The sequence below is a fragment of the Xenopus laevis genome, chromosome 2S, assembly GCF_017654675.1.
Source record: "Xenopus laevis strain J_2021 chromosome 2S, Xenopus_laevis_v10.1, whole genome shotgun sequence".
NCBI lineage: Eukaryota > Metazoa > Chordata > Amphibia > Anura > Pipidae > Xenopus > Xenopus laevis.
Window position 1 is genome coordinate 16,889,446 of NC_054374.1, and position 14,567 is coordinate 16,904,012.

Here is a 14,567-nt window from a genome sequence, read left to right on the forward strand (position 1 = left end):
TTAAAAAGGCCGAATCCCGAACCGAATCCTGGATTCGGTGCATCCCTAACCGGAAGTGACATCATTGGAAGTAGGCGTGATCAGAAAAAAACGAGTAGAGCAGGAAGTGCTGTCATTGTAAACCGGAAGTGACATCATCTGAAGTAGATGTGATTAAAAAAAAAAAGGAGTAAAAATCGCTATTGAGAAGACCCGCAGGCCGACCCGCAAACCCGCGTCTATACCCGCACCAGGAACTTCTACCCGCAACTCGTGGGGTACCGCAGGTTTTTGCGGGTAAGCCGCTGGTACCCGACCCGCTGCAGGACTCTACCGTATACAGTCCTGCACCAATTACTTATTGCTTTAGGTTGTGTATGTGACTGACAGAGAGTCTTGGACTTGCCCCCCATAGTGTAACATTAACACTGCAATGTTTAACCCTTGTTATTAACACACTAAATATTGTATCTCAAAGTAAAAGGGACTTCTGTTCTTATATCCTTTCAGTACTTGAAGAAAAAGTTACTTTAACACATTTCCCTGATTTTACATTTTCCCGGATTTGACAAGTTTTTCCTGGTCCCCTGAAAAATGTAAAATGGGGGTTCTACTGTATTTGGTTGGAGATTGACCATAGCAAGGGAATAGAAATGACCCAGATATAAAGAAAATATGATTGGGGATTCAATATATGTTTGCAAAATGATTTATCATCCAAAGGGCTGGCTTCAGGGGGCATTCTGTCTACACTGGAAGATTGATAATCATGCTCCGATTGGGGTTGATGGATTACTTGCCAGTTACCCTTTAAAATGGAAAAGCTTAAGGGAAATAACACAAAAGTATATTCTGACGGAATTCTCATAGGTTTGGAGAAATGCCATTCTATCTGCTGACAGACAATATTGTGCTGGTGCAGCCTCCGACTCTATAATTTATTCATTTTTTCATTTGCTACTTTAAAAATGCAAAATACAGGCACCGCATGGGATCCGACTGACACATATAACCCAGTATTTGCAATTATATTTGCCCATAGGAAATATTTTAAAACAGGGCTGTCCAACTGGAGGCCTGCAGGCTTGATATGGCCCTCAGTCTGCTCACAGGCTCCATAGACTTCCCCATCATCATTTTAATTCAGTCTGGCCCTCCAGTATGTAATATGACATACAATGGGCCCATTATATGTAATAAGTTGGTCGGATAGCACTGTTTTAAAATATTCACACAAATAAAGTCTCATTGGGAAAAAAATACAAATTCAGTGAGGAATCTTCTGTTCATTCAGTACAGTGCCATTAAAGTAACCATCTGGTTACAGTAAGACATCTGGGGGCAAATTCACTAACCTGCGGAAACTCGCCAGCTACGGCTTCGCTCACATCAACACAATTCGCCATGCGAAAATTTGCCAGGACAATGCTAATTCACTAAAATGCAAAGTTGCGTCCAGGGCGCTGAACGATGCAAAGTTGCGATATCGTTAATTCGGCAAGCAAAGCTGCGATAGCGTTGGCTAATTTGCATACGACGGGAAGTTAAATTTCAATGGACGTATATGTTGCAGCAAATACATTACACTACACAAGCCCAGGGAACCCTTATAAAAGGAAATAGAGTTGTTATAATGCCCTACACATGTGCCCACTGTATAGTTTATGTGCCATATGTTAGGAAATGTAGGGGGGAACCCTTTCTGCCAATATATTGCACATTTCATGTTTACATATTTATTGTGTATTTTTAAGTGCCTTTTTGTGGTATGTACTAGCTGGAGCCACGTCGTCTCGTCTCACTGTATATTTGTATACTGCGGAGATGACAATAAAGTTTACTTTGACTCTAAAGTCGCCAGCGTTTTTTGGGACTTAGAAAAATTTTCAACTTTTTTTTTTGAGGAACTCCTATCTACTCTATTGCACTTCGCCTGGTCTGAGGTGGCGAAGGCAAGTCTGGCGCAAGAGGTAATGTTCAGTAAAATCGGCATCTTAGTGAATTTGCGTAGTTATATCCATTCGCCAGAGCGCAAATTCACCTGGCGTTAAAGAGTGCGAAGTAGCGCTAAAGTCTATCTCCTTCACCAGCAAATTTACGCCTGTGCCAATTATTAAATCGGAGAAGTACCGAAGTAACGTCATGCTGGCGAATTTTCACTAACGTTAGTCACTTCTGACCTGGTCTCCATGGATAGACTCTCCTGCAACTTCATTGTGAACAAGGGTGCACCTTCCAGCCCTTTATTATTTATTTTGTTGATAAAACTCAATAAAAAGAATTCTTTTTTAAAAAAAAAAAAAAAAGTAGCCATCTTTTCTTCAGCACTTACTGTTCTAAGAAACAATGAGCAGCAATGGCTTATTCATGTCTAATAAGCAGGTAATTCAGAAAATGATCATTCCCCCCCCCCCCCCAGTACAATAAATGAGAAATTTGACATCCGAGTACCCTAAAAATTCAGAGAGATTTACTACCGTAAAATAATTATATTTACTCGGTGACGAGATCCTATTGAGCTTTTATCTATGACATACGCCGGCTTTAAATGGTGGAAAGGTTTACTAATAAACGACTCCATAAAAATATCAGCGGCTTCACGAGGAGCCGAGGCAGCGCCATGAGTAGACAGGGAGCAGGGTGGGAAAACAGCAGTAAGGGACTAGATGTAACCCAATAACTGATAATAGGAGGTGTTTATTATTATACAGGTAGCGGCGAAGGCTCAGCGCCTGCAGCTCCTTGATAAATTATGGGAGTCGGAGGAGATAATAGCGAGTTTCCCTTTATAGGCATCTCAGTAATAAATCCTAAATCTTCATACAGGTATGGAACCTGTTATCCATTATAGGCATTCTGGATAATAGATCTTTCCGTATACTGGATCTTCATACCGTAAGGATTATTAGAAAATCATGTAAACATTAAATAAACCCAATAGGCTGGTTTTGCTTCCAATAAGGATTAATTATATCTAGTACAGGTATGGGATCCGTTGTCCGGAAACCCGTTCTCCAGAAAGCTCTGAATTACGGAAAGGCCATCTGCCATAGACTCCAGTGCTAAAAAAGGAGAATACTTTATCGAACAATCATCTCAAGCCTGACGCGTTTCATGTTTAGGTGACACTTAATCATAGGCTCCTATGATTAAGTGTCACCTAAATGCTTAAGGCTTGAGATGATTGTTCAATCAAGTATTCTCCTTTTTTAGCAATTGAGTCTATGGCATAGCCCGAAAAGAAATACACTGGCGGCTCTGAGGGCCCTAGAATAAGAGGGCTCAAGACAGTGAAATTCTGCCTGACCCACCGGTATTATAAAAAGCATCATATTCGCAGGAGCCAGTGGTTCACTAATCACATATCCGTTATCCTATAAGATGGCACTGGTTCAAATGGCAATGATAATCCATAAAGGAATGTTGTCTGTATGGAACATGTTATATAAGAGTGCTAGCGTTGCCATACTGCTTTTGTTCTAGCAGCACATTTCACATCTTTAAAGTAGGGATGCACCGAATCCAGGATTCGGTTTGGGATAGGGCAGGGTTTGGCCTTTTTCAGCAGGATTCGGATTCGGCCGAATCCATCTGCCCAGCCAAACCGAATCCGAATCCTAATTTGCATATACTGATTTGGTTGGGTATTCGGCCACATCTTTCGCAAAGGATTCGAGGGTTCAGCCAAATCCAAAATAGTGGTTTCGGTGCATCCCTGCTTTAAAGTGTGCAAATGGATTGTCATTGAACAACATCTTAAACTGAGCAAATATAAAGAGGAAATACCGTAAATCCAGCTGAAAGTGTATAAATTCTGAAGACCAATAAAACTGATTAGAACTCACAAGGCGAGCATTATGTAGATATAAAAATGGCCAGAAAATTATTTTTATATACTTTCTGCACAGAGCGAGGATTCAGTCTCACCCATCTGCGAGTTAATTAAAGGCAATGGCTGATTATGGTTTAAGGCCAGCAGCCAGCAGAAAAAAAAAACAAAAAAAACAAAAAAATATATATATATATATATATAGTCCACTCTCGAAAAGTAGTTTAAGTTGCCTGGGTGCAGTATCAATAATATCAATACATATTCAGCAAGGAAGATCCGCACTCTCAGGTCTTAAGTAAAAATGCAAAAAGTTTTATTGTTACATACGAGACTGACGTCTCGGCCTCCTCCGAGGCCTTTTACGTTTTTACTTAAGACCTGAGAGTGCGGATCTTCCTTGCTGAATATATATATATATATATATATATATATATATATTATATTGTGGCTTTGGCAATTTATTGCCCCAGCTCACGGATTTGCATAAACATAGCAGAAATGTCTCGGATTAATGAGAAAAACAGCTGCAGGCCTATTTCTCACGCAGCGCTGACGCCGTAACCCAAATTTCATTAATAAATACAGTGAAGTATTGATTTCCTTTCTCTAGTGCCATATTGTTCATTTACAACGATGGAATAAAACATAACTGTAATAAAAATTGACTTCTTATGTGCTTATACAGGTATGGGTTCCGTTATTCAGAAAGCTCCGAATTACAGACTGCCCATCTGACAGACTTAGTTTTAATGAAATAATTCATACTTTCCAAAATTATTTCAAATGTACAAATGTTTTCTTTGTAATAATAAAACAGCAGCTTGCATTTGATCCTAACTTAGATATAAATAATCCTTATTGGTGGCAAAACAATCCTATTAGGTTTATTTATTGTTTAGCTGATTTTTTAAAGTAGGTTCAGGCATGGGAACTCAAATTATGGAAAGGTCCGTTATGCAGAAAACCTGGTCCCGTACCTGTACAGGTATAGGATGCCTTATCCGGAAACCCGATATCCAGAAAGCTCCGAATTACAGAATGGCTGTCTCCCATAGACTTCATTTTATCCAAATAATCCAAATTTTTAAAAATGATTTCCCTTTTCTCTGTAATAATAAAATAGTAGCTTGTACTTGATCCCAACTAAGATATAATTGATCCTTATTGGAAGCAAAACCAGCTTATTGTGTTTATTTAATGTTTAAATGAATTTCTAGTAGACTTAAGGCATGAAGATCCAAATTATGGAAAGATCTGTTATCTGGAAAACCGCAGGTCCCGAGCAGTCTGGATAACAGGTCCCATACCTGTATTAAATGTCCATGCCTCACATGATATTAACTGTGTGTTTATACAAAATAAAGGGTTAGGAATGGATGGTGGCCTAAGTCAGAATTTTATATAGAAGCCAAATTAAGAATTCAGTTTAACGAGAACCTCAGGTTTTCTCAAGTTACATGAACCACATATACATTTTCAGAAACACTGGCCTTGACAATGGCATGCTGGACTACCCTACCATAAAGCAATATTTCCCAAGCTTATTTCTATCCTTTATTTACGGTGCCAAGGAATCACACAGTGATATAAAGAGAATGTGCATCATTCACATCAGTTCATTCACCAGCGGAGCTTCCAATCGAATCTCCATAAAACAGCCGCACATTAGGGTCGCTTTTACGAAAAGCCGATTAAGCTGCCTCTATGTTTTGGAAACAAAACAGACATGCGCATTCCATGCATATAGTGATGTGGTTGAAATCACCACTGAGAACCCCAGTGGTACAAGGCTATAGTGCAATACAGTGCAAACCCATGACAACTTGGTGCACAAAACTTACAGATTATCTGAACCAAATGACTTGCCCTATACTTGATAATGCCCTTGATAATGCTCTGACTGGTACCGAATCCAGGATTAGGTTTGGGATTCGGCCAGGATTCTGCCTTTTTTTTTTTAGCAGGATTACAATTTGCCAGAATTCTTCTGCCCGGCCGAACCGAATCCAAATCCTGATTTGCATATGAAAACTAAGTACGGGGAGGGAAATTGTGTGACTTTTTGTCAAAAAACAAGGAAGTAAAAAAGGTTTTCCCCTTCCCACCCCTAATTTGCATATGCAAATTATGATTCGGTTCGGTATTTGGCCAAATCTTTCGCAAAGGATTTGGGGGATGGGACGAATCCAAAATAGTGGATTTGGTGCATCCCTAATATATATATATATATTATATATATATATATATATTATATATATATATATATATATATATATATATATATATATATATATATATAATGATAGTGGATCATTTTACATTTTATACCATCAAAAAAGCTCTTTACAACCTTGTGTAGGTTCTAAGAGGTAAAAGGTTTCTATATATGAACATTCATCAAAGTTCATGAAGATTTTCCCAGTAATTGCACGTATATGGTTAACCAATGCTTCTCCTATACGTTGACAGTTAATAGGGACTGATTGACCATATAACACTTTGGTTACTCTTGCAAGGTCAAGAACCTACATGAATAGATATATAGTGACAGCAGCTCAGACTTCTTGTGAAGCAAAGCAATCAACTGTTATCTCCATCCTAGGGGCCCAGAATGGGAGTGGGGAAAAGGAACATATTTCTAACGAAAATCCATAGTATTGGGAGCCAAAGATGAGAATCCTGGAGTCACACGCTTTCTGGCTTCTGAGATTTCTCCAGTCTTCATGAGAATTGACAGACAACGGATATTATTTCACGCCTGGATCGTTCCAACGTAGCTAGGAAACGACTAGATTTCATCTGAATGGCAAGGGTTGTGTTTTTAAATTAAAAAAACTCTATGATTTTGTTCCAGTTGGCAATGAACACAATAACAGATTCAAGGGACACGGTACAATGATGGAAGCTCTAGTTTGATGAACAATATCTTCTATATGCAACATTCACCAAATCTGGTACTAGGGGATTGGTGAGCTGATAAACAAGGCCTCTAGGTATTACTAATCCCTAGTAGAGCCCTCTATTTTTCCTTCTACAATATGAAAAATCAACACTGAAGAACCTTCCTAGAATTTGCCTAAACATTCTGGAAAATAAGCCAAAGATCGCAGATGTCAAGTATGGAGCCATAGTCAAGTCCTAGGTCAAGGATTTTGAATAGGGTTGCCACCTGTCCGGTTTTGACCCAGACAGCCTGGTATTTTAAAGGGTTGCCTGGGACAAAACCTCCCCATGATTGACACAGTGATTGGTCAATCACCGCATCATAGTCCCCTCCTGACCTCACAGCCCGTCCCTCCATGTCACAGCCCCGTTCCTTGCCCGGTCTGCACTAGTTGGAAAGGTGGCAACCCTAATTTTGAACCTGTGGGTTTGTTTTCAAATTAAACATGAAACACAAATTCTTTTTTTTATTCTTAATTCATAGCATTTGTAAACGCATTTAAAATTTCAGCTGTCAATCAAATATTACCTGACCTGCCTCTATGCCCTGGCGGGGCAGGCAATTACTTTCACTTTCCATTCAGCTCTTCCTAGATGTCACTGCTCTCCCCACATTTCCCCTATCTCTTTACCATTTAATTGTGTAACCAGTGCATGGGGATGGACATCAGGTCTCCCATTCTGGTGCACAAACAAGATTCTGAGATGATGCAGGACTTGTCTTAATAACAGTGTCCACAAAATGGCTCCTGCCTGCTCGCTATAATTATGAATTCCCAGACCAAAGGAAACAAGATTCAAATAATTTTCATAGTGTAATTAAAGTTTATTTTGCTTGACTAACATGATAAGCAAGGATTTGGAATTATTTTTTCAGATGACAAATCCCCTTTAAAATTTCCTCCTCCTACAATAGGAAATTATGACAAGGTGCAGATCTAGTTGTAAAACAAGACTTTCGTAACGCAGCTGAGTCTCCCAATGAATGTTCTTGAGCAGCTGGGGAGAATTTTGGAGTCACGTAAAGAAACTGGAGCGGATTGGGTATTAACTAATAATGGACAATCTTTATAAATTTTCCCAATTAAAAGGAAAACTCTCTATGCTCATGCTGGTGAAGGTTATGCCATATATACCAAAGAGAGACTTGTCTCCAGGCATCACTGCCCCTTTAACAAAACCCCATATTCTGCATTCCGTCACATTCCTACATACCCAAGATCCAATTTGACAAGGGCATGTCATCCTGCAACTCCCGCTGCATTGCAACCTTGCAAAGCCCTCTCGTCGCACTATAAAATATTATGTGAAATATTTACATTGCTTGCTCACTCTTGCGCTACCCTGAGGAAGATTTAAACAATTTCCTGCATCCATAAATTTCTCTACCCCCTCCCTACATCCTTCCGGCAGAGGAAAAGTACAAGACCGACAAATACTGAGGAAGGTGGCTCATAAATTCCCTTTGTGGCACTGCAGGTGAAGGAGTAAATATATCTTCAGCACACTTCATCTGAAACAACTGCACCTTCTTGGCGCAGACAATATCTGGCTAATCGCATTGTGCATCACAATGAAATCGGGTTAATTCCACCGCAAGTCATCCAATACATGAGTGCAACATTGCAGGATCACATTAATACTTTACCCATATATATGAAGTTGTCAAGAGTTCCTAAATAGCAGAGATATAGCCCTATTTGTCCTGGAACACCCAAAATGGTTACTGTTACAGAAAGCATCTCCTGATGCTTCTTTGCTCAGTTCTATAGTTAATAGCATAGATACACTAATGGGCAGATTTATCAAGGGTCGAATTAAAAATTCGAATACTAATTTTCGAGGTTTTTTATGGGCAAAACTGTCAAATTCGACTAGGGAATTGTTAAAATTCGATTCGAGATTTATCATACTCTGGCCCTTTAGGAACTCAAATTCGACTATTCGCCATCTACAACCTGCTGAATTGCTTTTTTAAATCAATGGGAGACGTCCTGAGATCAATTTGGAGTTGTTTGCAGCTTTCCTGATATTGGAGTTTTTATCGGAGAAAAAACTTGAATCGAGCTTTTAAAACTCAAACCAAATTCAATTCAAGTTTTCGGGTCGATAGTTATGAAAATTCTATTTTTTTAAAGGACCAGTAACATAAAAATAGTTTTTTTAAAACATTTTTTGTACATAACGAAAAAAAACCACCAAGAAAGATTTAACTTCGCAAAGTCTTTATTAAGAAATAACTTACCGATACTCCACTTGCGCTCCTCTTCAGAAAAGGCAACAGGGCGATGAATCATCGTGCTCGATTTCTCCTCCCTGCCTTCTATAGGAGATAGCCAGGGAGGAGAAATCGAGCGATGGATCGCCGCAATGTTGCCTTTTCTGAAGAGGAGCGCAAGCGGAGTATCGGTAAGTTTTTCTTAATAAAGACTTCACCGATTTAACGTTAAATGTGTTTTGGTGTTTTTTTTCGTTATGTACAAAAAAAAATTCTAAAAAATGTTTTTTATGTTACTGACCCTTTAATAAATTTTGAATTTTAAGAGGCAGATTTATCATGAATCGAATAGTAAATTCAAATTCAAAAATTCTAATTTTAATCCCCCATTCAAATGTAAATTCACATGTGAGATGTATCACACCTCGCCCATGGAAAGAATCCTAATTCAAATATTCGCCACCTAAAACCTGCCGAGTTCATGTACAAGTCAATGGCAGAGGTTAGTTGAGCCATTTGGAGATGTTAATAGCCTTCCTGACATTCAAGTTATTTTTTTCGGTAGATAAAAACGATTCGTACAAATTGAATACGATTCTAATTTTCGGGTCTGAACCAATCGATCGAATATTAGAAAAATATTTTCTTAAATAACCTCCCAGTCAAATTGTGAGTATATACAAATTTAAAAATATTCACATGAATTCGAAATTTGACCTTTCATAAATGGGCCTCTAAGGGAATAGAGGGGATGGAATAAAAAGGGTTTATTTTTGTATGAATGGGGGAGTCCATTTCCTGGTCCTCGTTCCTATTTACTTTCTGCCAAACAACAGGGCAGAAATTCAAGATACTTTTAGGATCAGAAACATTGTTCCACAAGACATGGCCAGATCGATTAACCTTTAGTTAAATGGCTAACTAAATTTAGTAAAGCTAAGCTTAAAACCTCCTACGGGTGATCTGTCTACTAGTTATGAATTAAACACTAGGAGGGTCATAAATTCTAATTTTACAGACTTCTAATGGTGACCATGGCCCTCAGTACAGAACAGGGGCTGAAGTATTGTCTCTTGGAGATGGATATTCCTGAATTTACAGTATTTGTTCTGGTTACTCATCTCACAATCCAAAAACATACAAGCAAGTTCCAAAAATATTCAGGCTCCAGATGAAACTGAACATAGTGTGTACGACACTGACCACAGATTGTAAGCTTCACTGGTCAGGGACTGATGTGAAGGATGAACGGTCCCTCTAGAGCATTGGTCCCCAACCAGTAGCTCGCGAGCAACATTTTGCTCTCCAACCCCTTGGATGTTGCTCTCAGGGTCCTTAAAGCAGGTGCTTATTTTTGAATTCCAAGCTTGAAAGCAAGTTTTAATTGCATAAAAACTGAGTATAGTGCCAAGTAGAGACTCCTGTAGGCTACCAGTCCACATAGGGGCTACCAAATAGCCAATCACAGCCCTTATTTTGCACCCCAAGGGACTTTTTTATGCTTGTGTTGCTCCCCAACTCTTTTTACATTTGAATGTGGCTCACAGGTAAAAAAGGTTGGGGACCCCTGCTCTAGAGTGTAGTGCAACATGCCAGCCCTATATAAAAAGATAGTAATATGTGCTTCCCATTGCTCTAGCTCACCTCATGTTCCACAGCACAAGCTGGCTTCAGATAAGACCAATTTATTGAAGACTTACAAATTGAGCAATAGATCAAGCTGGGAGCAGGCTGAAAATCAGAGATAAAAAGAGAAATAATGCTGTGGTGCTCCATTATTGACGTTATGTAGAACATGGGCAAGGGTGTCTTGCTAACCATGGAAATAATGAAATCACATGTCTAATTATTTATTGTCATGGATACCAGGCAAGGGCAAATTTTGCCTGTGTAACAGCAGCTAATTCCCCAATTGTTTACATGGTCTTCAAGGTTTTCAGTATTAAAGGGGAACTATCATGAAAATGAAAATTAATATAAGCTTCATCATGCTGAAATAAGAAGTTTTCTCAATATAATTAAAAATTCTGTAGCGTTTCTGAAATAATCAAGTTAATCTTCACTATCCCTCTCTCAGCATCTGTTTCTCTTTTTTTTTTTTTTTTTGCAAAAATAATTTTAAGTTTGTTCCTAAAGGAAAACAGTGGGAAAAATTTCAGGGCAAATTTCTTGGCAATCACCAATATGGCTCTTCTTTACCTAACACTACCGTAGCAATTGTAATTAGGGCTTTTAGAGAGATTAATTTCTCAGCGCTTCCCATAGAAGCTTCCATTAAAACAAAATTAGAATTGCAATTACGTGTTAGAGACCGACTACATTGAGTGCTGGGGGGGGGGAGAAAGGGATTTTTGTTTTGGGAAAATAATTAAAAATCATCATGTCAGATACGGCACAGTAAATAAATGTGTAAGTGTCCGTGTCACCATTAGGGCAGAAGTGGAAGACATGTTAATGAACGCTGCATGCGCTATTTATTACTAAAACTTTGCATTAATGATGGAGCAAGTGGGAGCGTTTAATCTGCTGGGCATTCTGCAGAAATGATTTAGTGAGAGTCAAAGAGGCTCTAAACACTTATCTCTGTCTATTTGCCGGAGAATCCAGCACCCTGCTATGAGAGAGGTCATATTCTTCTTCTAGCGCTAGGGATGCACCAAATATATCATTTTTGTATTTTAATGAATCCAAATACTTCACCACAATATTTAGGAGAATGCGGAACTGAATCAAAACCTTTTTTGAGAAATGTCGTTTAATCGCGGACACTAGTGATGTGCCCCCTATCCTAACACACCCACTCAACCCAGACCCGGCAATTCAACTGTGTTTATAGACCTGTGCCTGACCCACTCATCTCTGATATCGGGCATGATATCTCTATCTCTGATAGAGGGCACGGTGAAGCAGGCACGCACCTATAAATACTAGGCTGCTGGAGGCAGAAGCTGAGCATACTAAGGTCATGGGCCTGCAAAGCCCGTAACCAGCAAAGCGACCGCAACTATAACAGATATGTCAAAATGCAAGAGATTCTCAGTGTCCTTGGCTTGGGTCTTCTGCTGCCCCTATTGATTCAGTCTATTGTAGGAACCTGGGAACTACTGCCATATTCATAGGTAGCAACAGCTCCAGCATTTCCCAGTGTCAATAGTGTAGGACTGGGATGACAGGGGCCCACCAGAAAACCTTAAACCGTGGGCCCACTTTCCAAACTTTTATTAATCCTCTCCTCACTCAACCTTTTTATTCTCCTAGTCTTTTATAGGTACTTACTATATTCTTCCATTATTACGATTTTTTCCCCATAAAGAAACAGGGAATAACCATGAAATAAGGCAAACGGTTAGAAGCAACTGGATTTGCTACCTCGTGCAAGCGCAAGAGCATTGGTATGCAAGCACTGGGGAGCAGCGTGTCCCCAGTGCTCCCCACAGAGTGGCTGGGAAGCATGCCGCCCAAAGAATTTGCCGCCCGAAGAATTTGCCGCCCTAGGCCCGGGCCTTTGTGGCCTAGTCACAAGTCCTGCAGCGGGTCGGGTACCCGCGGGTTAGGCTTTTCAGGTGCGGGTATAGATGCGGGTCTGCAAGTCGGGGGTCTTAAAATTTTACAAAAATTGTCTCCGTCCTGCCTACGTTTTATGACATCACTTCCGATTGATGGTGATCAGGCAGTTGCGGGTCCGAGGCAGGTAGCGGATCAAAGTGGGTAAATATGTGGGTTGCAAACTTACCACCCTCTCTTAGAGCGTGGGTGCAGCTAGTTAATAATGTCTCACCCCTTTACAAACTTACCTATGAATCTAGGGGCTCGCCTACTAAATTTGACAAGATATGGGGTTCGTGGACTGACATAGATCCGAATCTTCCTGACTGAACGGTAGTTGCACAGACCGCCTGGGTCATACTAGTGGTGATTCCGCTCCTCCTGAATCCCCTCTTGGGTCCCTCGGGTGTTCGCTTATCCCAAAAGTCCGTTATTGTCTCATGTCGATGCTTATTTTGTTGTGCTTGTAGTCGACTTGTACATTCTGCCATTTTTTTGTACCTATGTATAATCTTTATGAACCGGTCTGCTTGACTGTTTGTTCTGTGAGTATGTTTTGTGTTCAAAAACGAAATAAAACTTACCTTTAAAAAAAAAAATATGTGGGTTGCGGTTTGGGTCGTTTATCAAAGGTTGAATTTCGAATTCATGGGAGTTTTTTTAACGCTGATAAATTCAAATATACTCTAAATTCGATTGGGGATTATTTAATAAAAAAAATCGAATCTCTAAAACTCAAATGAATATTTCTGACCCGAATCGAATTAGACTCAACTCGAAACGAGTTTTTTCTCCAAAACAAACTCGAATGTCAGGAAGGCTAGTAACAGCTTCAAAATGGTAACTGGATCTCTCCTATTGACTTATACATGAACTCAGCAGGTTTTAGATGGAGAATAGCCACAAAGGTTTGATAAATCTCGAAATTCGAATCGAGTTTGTATTATTCCCAATTCGAATTTGAGAGTTTTGACCATAAAAAAAAAATTAGAATTTGATACTTAATAAATCTGCCCCTGAGTGTCGATAGTGGCGTTGCACAATATTCATCAAAAGAGGCAATGTCTATAATACATGACACTTGCGTCTGTTTTTGTCGTGACTGCACTTGGGGCAGTCTTTCAAGATTCATCCAAACCCATATTCTGCCGAATGCTGGATTTGGTGCATCATGGAACATCATGGATTTTGGGTATTGCATGTAGCGGCCAATGTAATGTGCACATATTACTTAAAGGGGTTGTTCACCTTCCAAGACTTTTTTCAGTTCAGTTGGTTTCAGATAGTTCCCCAGAAATAAAGACTTTTTCCGATTACTTTCTATTTTCTATGTGTGACAGGTTTTCTAATATTGAAGTGCAAAGTATAATTTCTCACCTTCTAAAGCAGCTCTGGGAGGGGGGGTCGCTGACCCTGTAAACAGTTCTAAACGGATACATTTAGTTGATACATTTCTTATTTTTGTCCCTGCTGAGCAGAATCCCTGAGTTTCATTAAAGGTAGGTTACAATTGATACAATAGTTACTAATACTCCAGAGATGCTGCTGAAAAGTGTATCAACTAAATGTTGCAAAATTGTAACAGTTCAGAGTTTATTTCTGGTGAACAATCTGAAAACAGCTGACTGAACTGAAAAAAGTGTTGGAAGGTGAACAAACCCTTTAACAGGGTGCTACAAACTAGGGATGTGCCAAATCCACTATTTTGGATTCGGCTGAACCCCCCTGAATCCTTTGCGAAATATTCGGCCGAATACCGAACCGAACCGGTGGCCAGGGGAAAACATTTTTTATTCCCTTGTTTTGTGACAAAAAGTAACGCAATTTCCGTCCCGTCCCTAATTTGCAAATTCCTGCATTCGGTGCGTCCCTACTACAAACATACCATCATTCCACAATTCAACTTTTTGAATATTTTTTAAGTCTGAATGAAGGTATTTCCTTTACCCCACTAAGCTTTCTTATATCAGTCCCTCTGCTAATCAACTGAGTTTCAAATGGCAGCTAAACTAAGACTCAAACAAAGTTTATATTATCTCTGTTTGCAGC

The 14,567-nt window shown here is 39.5% G+C and overlaps 1 protein-coding gene across 1 annotated transcript in view; it reads right to left on the reverse strand.

Moving 5' to 3' along the window:
* Window positions 1–14,567, reverse strand: part of app.S (amyloid beta precursor protein S homeolog) — a gene marked incomplete at its 3' end in the record, with an annotated part of 132,875 nt that overhangs the window by 88,893 nt on the left and 29,415 nt on the right.